The following is a 6302-nucleotide window of genomic DNA, read 5'->3' on the forward strand; positions in this document are numbered from 1 at the left end:
CATCTGCTGAGATTCAACATCACAGAGCACTCAAAGTTCTTACCTATAGAACTCAATTTTAGTTAAAGAGTTGAGGCAAAAACATACAAGTTTAAGTCAAATAAAAAGTAACTAAAAGAACAAGACAGTCATGCAAAGATGCCCAACGTTCACTGATTCTTTCACCATATATATGCATGAATTGCCTCTGGTATACGATGGACTAGACTGGAAACCAAAGATACAAGTTTGAATAATATGGTCCTTCCCTCAAGGTATTTACAGTCTAGAGAAGGAGATTGATGAGCAAATCAATGCTCGTGATTAATTCAGTCTCTTCTGGCTCTGAGTATTGAGAAAGGCTAGGTTTCACAATATTTGAAATACTTCCTCCAGGGACTGGGAGGGAGATCAACTCTAATACTCGAAGCAGGAAGGTTAGCCAAGTTCTGGTTTCCCACCTCAGAGCATTCAGAGCTTCAGACCCAATGTCTAGAGCCAACAATACTAGGTAGATCACATCAGAGTCATGGTGCCAGGCAGTTTTGAAATTCTTGTCCAAACATAGCTGTGAGGGTGAAGTCATGAGTAAATCTGTTCAAAATGGCTCATCAAAACCCAAGGAAAGGGGAAACATGGAGAACTCCTAGCCCACCTTTAATGACCCTAATAGTGTGCAGAGGCAAAGACAAATCTAGAGGTGAAGGAATTTCATCATGTCCACGTTTTCAGCAAAACTCAAGGCTTGGTTCCTTGAGGGCAGGAATCGCACCTGTTGGTTTACCACTCTGTAGCCGGCACCTATCAGAGTGGATCACATTAGGTTTCGAATGAATGTCTGTTGAATGAATGAACAAGGAAGTTGTCCAGATCTGAGAAAGCAAAGTGGCCAGTAGGCAGCCAGCCACCAGATCAATGGATTGGTAGCAGACAGCTCTTTTTAGAGTCCAAGCTTCTCTGGTAGACCTGTGTATCCAACTGTCCATTTGTCAATTCCTCTGTGATGTCTGAAGGTCAACCTCAATCTCCAAAGACTTGTGACTTTTCCATGATCATGCTTTCCTACAGCTTCATAGCTCAGTGAATGCCACCACTCTGTCTAGTTGTACAAACCAGAAACTAAAGACACATTATTTCACATTATTTCTCTCCTTACCACCAATCCATCCCTCAGTGCTAGCTATTTACTTCCTAAAATTCCCTGAAATGTATCCCATGCTATTTCTCTGATCCAAGCTTCCATCTTTCTCCTGGGCTAGTACAGTTGCCTCCTGGTTCATCTACCTGTGTCTCCCCTCCTTAGCATCACTCCACCTTGCTCCTCTCTCCAGCTTCAATATTCTTTCCTACCACATCCATTAACTCTTTCTTATCCAGTAGATCTGAGGCACGTGCCCTCTCCTTCTGGATTACGCTGTGAAGTCTAACATACTTCTCTCCTGTGGCGTTTTTCACAGTTGCAATTCTAGTCTACTGTCCAGAGGCCAGCAGGTGGCTCCTCTCCCAGAGCGGTCACGTATGTTTACTCACGCGCCTGATAACAGGCAGCAAGGTGGAAGAGAGGCAGTCCCCATAGTAGGAACTCAGTTTAGGCTAAAGACTTTTTCAAAGGGAGGGAGAGAGAAAACAGTCCTCTCGCACTCCCAGTAGTTTTCAGGGTTAAAAAAGGAGTGAGCCCCTGGCCTCTGATAGGTTTGCCTTAGGGAAGGTGGTCGGTCCTATCAGTGAGAAAAGCAGGCTCAGGGGAGATTAGGGGAGGATGGGGCTGGTTCACAAAGGAAAAGACAGCCACCTGAAAGGTAGCTCCAGCTGACTGTTGCTGGGTAGGAACACCTGTACACAGGTCTAATTTTATTTTTTTCAAAAGAAATTCCGAATCAAAAATTTACGTTAAAGTCTCCTGATTTTCAAACGCTGGCAACTAGTTAATTTAGAAATAATTTTTTTAAAAATTTCCAGAGCCAAACAAAATGTGCCTGTATTTGGGGTTTTGCAAGCAGACTCTAGCTTGTCGTCTGTATGTAAGAGTAGTCCTGTTCCCCCTGGCCCAGCCCTGCACAGCCTCAGAATTAATTCCTCCTCCATCCTCCAAGGACCTCCCCGTAAATCAGACCAGCTCTGGCCGCCGGGGAGCACGGCATTAAGCTCCTTAGCTTCGTCCTGCGTGGGTTCTCCCCACTCAGCCTCCCTTCCTCTCCCTGATCCTCCCCGGTAAATGACACTCAACTCAGTTCTCAGAGACCAAGCTGGTAGAAATGAGTCCCTCTGCACCATGAAGCTGATATCTGCAAATACCACCACCCAGCAATCCTCTAAACCCTCTTGTAGGGGCGCTGCTGCTTACCACAGGGCACCCAGATGGTGCCCACTTCAGGAGGTGGGAGAAAGTGAGAAAGGGGTGAGGCTCCACACTTCTGATGCCCTTCGGCCACTTCCTGGTTTGTCCTCTCTAGGTGTCCTAAGCCCTTCCTTTGTTCTCCTCTCCTCCCCATCACTGAAGATGGTGCCCCCAGGCACCAAGTTAGACTCTTCTTCTATTATATGCTATTATAAGATATTTGTACATGGAAATCCTGCCTGGAGAATTCTACAGACAGAGGGGCCTGGTGGGCCATGGGGTTGCAAAGGGTTGGACAAAACTGAGCAACTAGTACATACAAAGCCAAGATACTGAACATGTTTCCCTGTGCGATACAGTAAATCCCTGTTGTTTATCTATATGTAGTGTGTATCTGTTAATCCCAAACTCCTAATTTATCCTATCCCCCTTTGGTAACCTTAAGTTTGATTTCCATGTCTGTGCATCTGTTTCTGTTGTAAATAAGTTCACCTGCACTATTATCTCGATTCCACATATAAGTGATATCATATATGTCTTTCTCTGTCTAACGTCACTTAGTATGATAAGCTGTGGGTCATCTGTGTTGCTACAAACAGCAGTATTTCATTCTTTTTCATGCCTGAGTAATATTCCAGCGTGTGTGTGTGTGTGTGTGTGTGTGTGTGTGTGCGGTGTGTGTGCAGTGTGTGTGTACCACATCTTCATCTTCTTCATCCACTCATTTATTGATGAACATTTAGGATGCTTCTGTGTCCTGGCTATTATCAATAATGCCCCTGTGAATATAGGGGTGCATGTATCTTCTCAAATCAGTTTTCTCCAGATGTGTGTCCAGGAGGAGGATGGCGGATCATACAGTAGCTCTACTTTAGTTTTTTAAGGAACCTCCATACTATTCTCTGTAGTGGCTATACCAATTTATATTCCCACCAACAGTGTAGGAGGGTTCCCTTTTCTCCATACCCTTTCCAATATTTGTTACTTGAAGACGTTTTAATGATGGCCATTCTGACCAGTGTGAGGTAGGATCTCATTGTAGTTTTGATTTACATTTCTTGAATAATTAACGATGTTGAGCATCTTTTCATGCGCCTGTTGTCCACCTGTGTCTTTTTTTTTTTTTTTTTTTTGGAGAAATGTCTATTTAGGTCTTCTGCCCATTTGTTGATTGGGTTTTCTGTTGTTGTTGAGTGGTATGAGCTGACCTGACTCTTGACAAGCCACACATGGCTCACCAAGTCCATGGCTTCCATCCCTCAGGATGTCCCAAATCCATGTCCTTGTCTGTGTTTACCTTCTCAAGGCTACAGTCCCTTTGCCTAGATGACGACTCTCATTATGCAGATGCCCTCACCTCCTCCAGTCTTCCCCCCGCCTCATCACCCATGATGCTGAGCAATCTTCCAAAAACATAAATCTGATCACAACATCCTGCTCAAAGCCTCCCAGTGACTCCCAATCATCTTTCAAAATATAACCCAGACCACTCAGCATAGCCTGGCTGTATCCTGCCCCAGGGGTCTCACCTTAGCCATGTCCCCAGGTCCCCCCCACACTGCAGCCTTTCAGGGCTGCTGGCATTTCCCCAGAGCACGCCCAAGCTCCCTCTGTCCTCCACATCATCCCACCTGATAGTCCAGCTGCCTCCAAAGTCCTTTTCCTGCCCTCCTTGTCAGCGTGATAATGACTATTTGTTCTTTCACACATGGGTAAGGTGTCTTATTCTGCAGGAAGCCTCTCCTAACTCCAGAACCCCATCCACCTCTCCCTGCTTCCTTCATTACAGGGTGACATTGGATATTGTCATCAGATTACTTATCCCATGAACACTCTGTGCATCTCCCACTAGAGACTGTGAGGGATTCCAAGGCAGGGACCGTATCTCAGACACACGCTGAAAGCTCAGTGCCTAGCACAGAGCAGGGGTTTGCTGTAGGTGTGCTGAACAATTGAAACATCCCACCTTCTGCATTGTGCCTGGGGCTGCCTAATTCCAAACAGCCCCTTCCTCAGCACACAGGGCTTATTTTTAGCATTAGAAGTTTATCTCCTGGGGAAATTTGGTGCCAGCTGTGGTCACCTGTTTGATTGCTCTCTGAGTTCTGCCTTTAACTAGAAATTAATTTGGATTACTTAAGCTTTCCTTGCCCAGTAGAGAAACTCCGGCTGGGTAAATCCAAAGCTCCTGGCAATTTTACTTATTCTGTTTAATCTCTTTCTCTCATGCGCCAACTCCAATTTTGTGCTTTCTGGCTTCCTTCCCTCTCAAAGCCCATTTTTATCTGCTATCTCTGACCCTTTGCAGATGGTGACTCACCTTGGATCTTCACCTTCCCACCTGCCCATCTCAGGGAAACTGAGGCCCATCCTTCCAGGGGAGTCGGCCACATCTCTTGGGAGCTCTGGAGCAACTCTAAGATTGGAAACCAGAAGTGAGATTCCTGAACCCCAGTCCCCTCCCCTCTCAGCCCCAGACCATGCCTTGATGGTTAGAAAGGTCAGGGATCTTAAAGATCAACTCTTTGGCTATAAGTTCTGACCATTAGCAAAGAGGGCACAGGGAGTGGTAAGGGTAGGGGGGAGCATAGAACCCAGCACTCACCAAGCCTTATTGTTGATATTAATAAGAACGTGTCTTCCCCTACTTGGGGTCTCCTAGTGGTTTATGCCTAACAAGGAATGTTTTCACTTTCCCTCCCGGACCCAAGAACCCTGGTTTACACACAACTATCTCATTCTTAAGGCCTCCTTTCCTCTGATCTGCCTCCCCAACTTCCATCAACCTCCTGTCCTGTTCTCTTGACAAGAGTCCAGTCATACCTCACACAGACTCTGAAAGCAAGACCAGCATATCTCTCTCGAGAATGTTTGCAAAACACTAAAGGAGGGCTAGGGTGGTGGTGGGGAAAGGAGGCACCTACTGCTCCCCCATGGGACTCAGAATCTTCCAGGCGCTTTAGAGAAACCAAGGACAAAAATCCATGGTAAGATTTTCAGAGCACTGAAAAGTTAAGGAATTCGCACCGAAGCATATAGGAACTGCAGCAGAGGAACCACCAGCTCCAGGTTTCACTGTTCCAGCAGCAAATGATTTTGTACACAGAGGTTCATGACCTCCACTACATCTTCCAGCAGAAAGTCCCTGTGAAATGAATGTTGCTATTTGGGGAGAAGGTTCTGCAATGTCAGGTCAGATTAGAACTCCCTCCTTTGAGCAATCAGCAGCTGTTTCAGACTTCCAGAGGAAATCCTGTGTGGCTACATTTAGTGATTTGACAAAGGTTTCCCCAGCACCTGCTGAAGCAGGGCACCATCTCCCTCACAAGGTAGGCCTGCTCTCAGGGAGCTCACAGTCTTGTGGGGAAGATGGCAGAGATGTAAAGAGCAGTGTGAGATTAATGTAAAAGATTGATCCATTAAACTAAGTTCCTGGGTGTATGATTATATAATCCTATGGAGTTCATAAAAAGCAGCCATCAAGCAAATCAGCCACCTCGTCATTATAGCTCAAGTTCCTAAACCAATTTTAGTTCTGAGAATAGAGAAATTCAAACTTCATGCTTGTCTACAAGTATGCAATTTACCTTCGCTGCAATTAGCAGCAGGAGTCAGAATTTGTAAATTCTCCTTTCATTTATATTTAAAAAGGAAAAATCTAATTTACTCCAAAATCATCACTCATGAGTAGACAGAGTGCCCCTTGTTCCGATCTACTTTTCAAGAGTATGGGAAATCATGAGGGAAATATAAACTGTACTGACCACCAGCTCATACCCAGCAGCAAAATGGAGAGAAAGAGGTCCCTTCTTGTTTGCTGATATAAAAGTCATGATCATTGTATGCAAACCCAGCTATTAGGCAGGGCTCTAATGAGTCCCCATCCCCTCCTCCCAAAGCTCAGGAACAACAAATAAACCCCTCCTGCAAACTGTGATGAAGGAAGAAAAGCTAAGTGATAAAAATACTAACTTGAATTTGCACG

Source organism: Capra hircus, chromosome 4 (assembly GCF_001704415.2).
Source record: "Capra hircus breed San Clemente chromosome 4, ASM170441v1, whole genome shotgun sequence".
Classification (NCBI taxonomy): Eukaryota; Metazoa; Chordata; class Mammalia; order Artiodactyla; family Bovidae; genus Capra; species Capra hircus.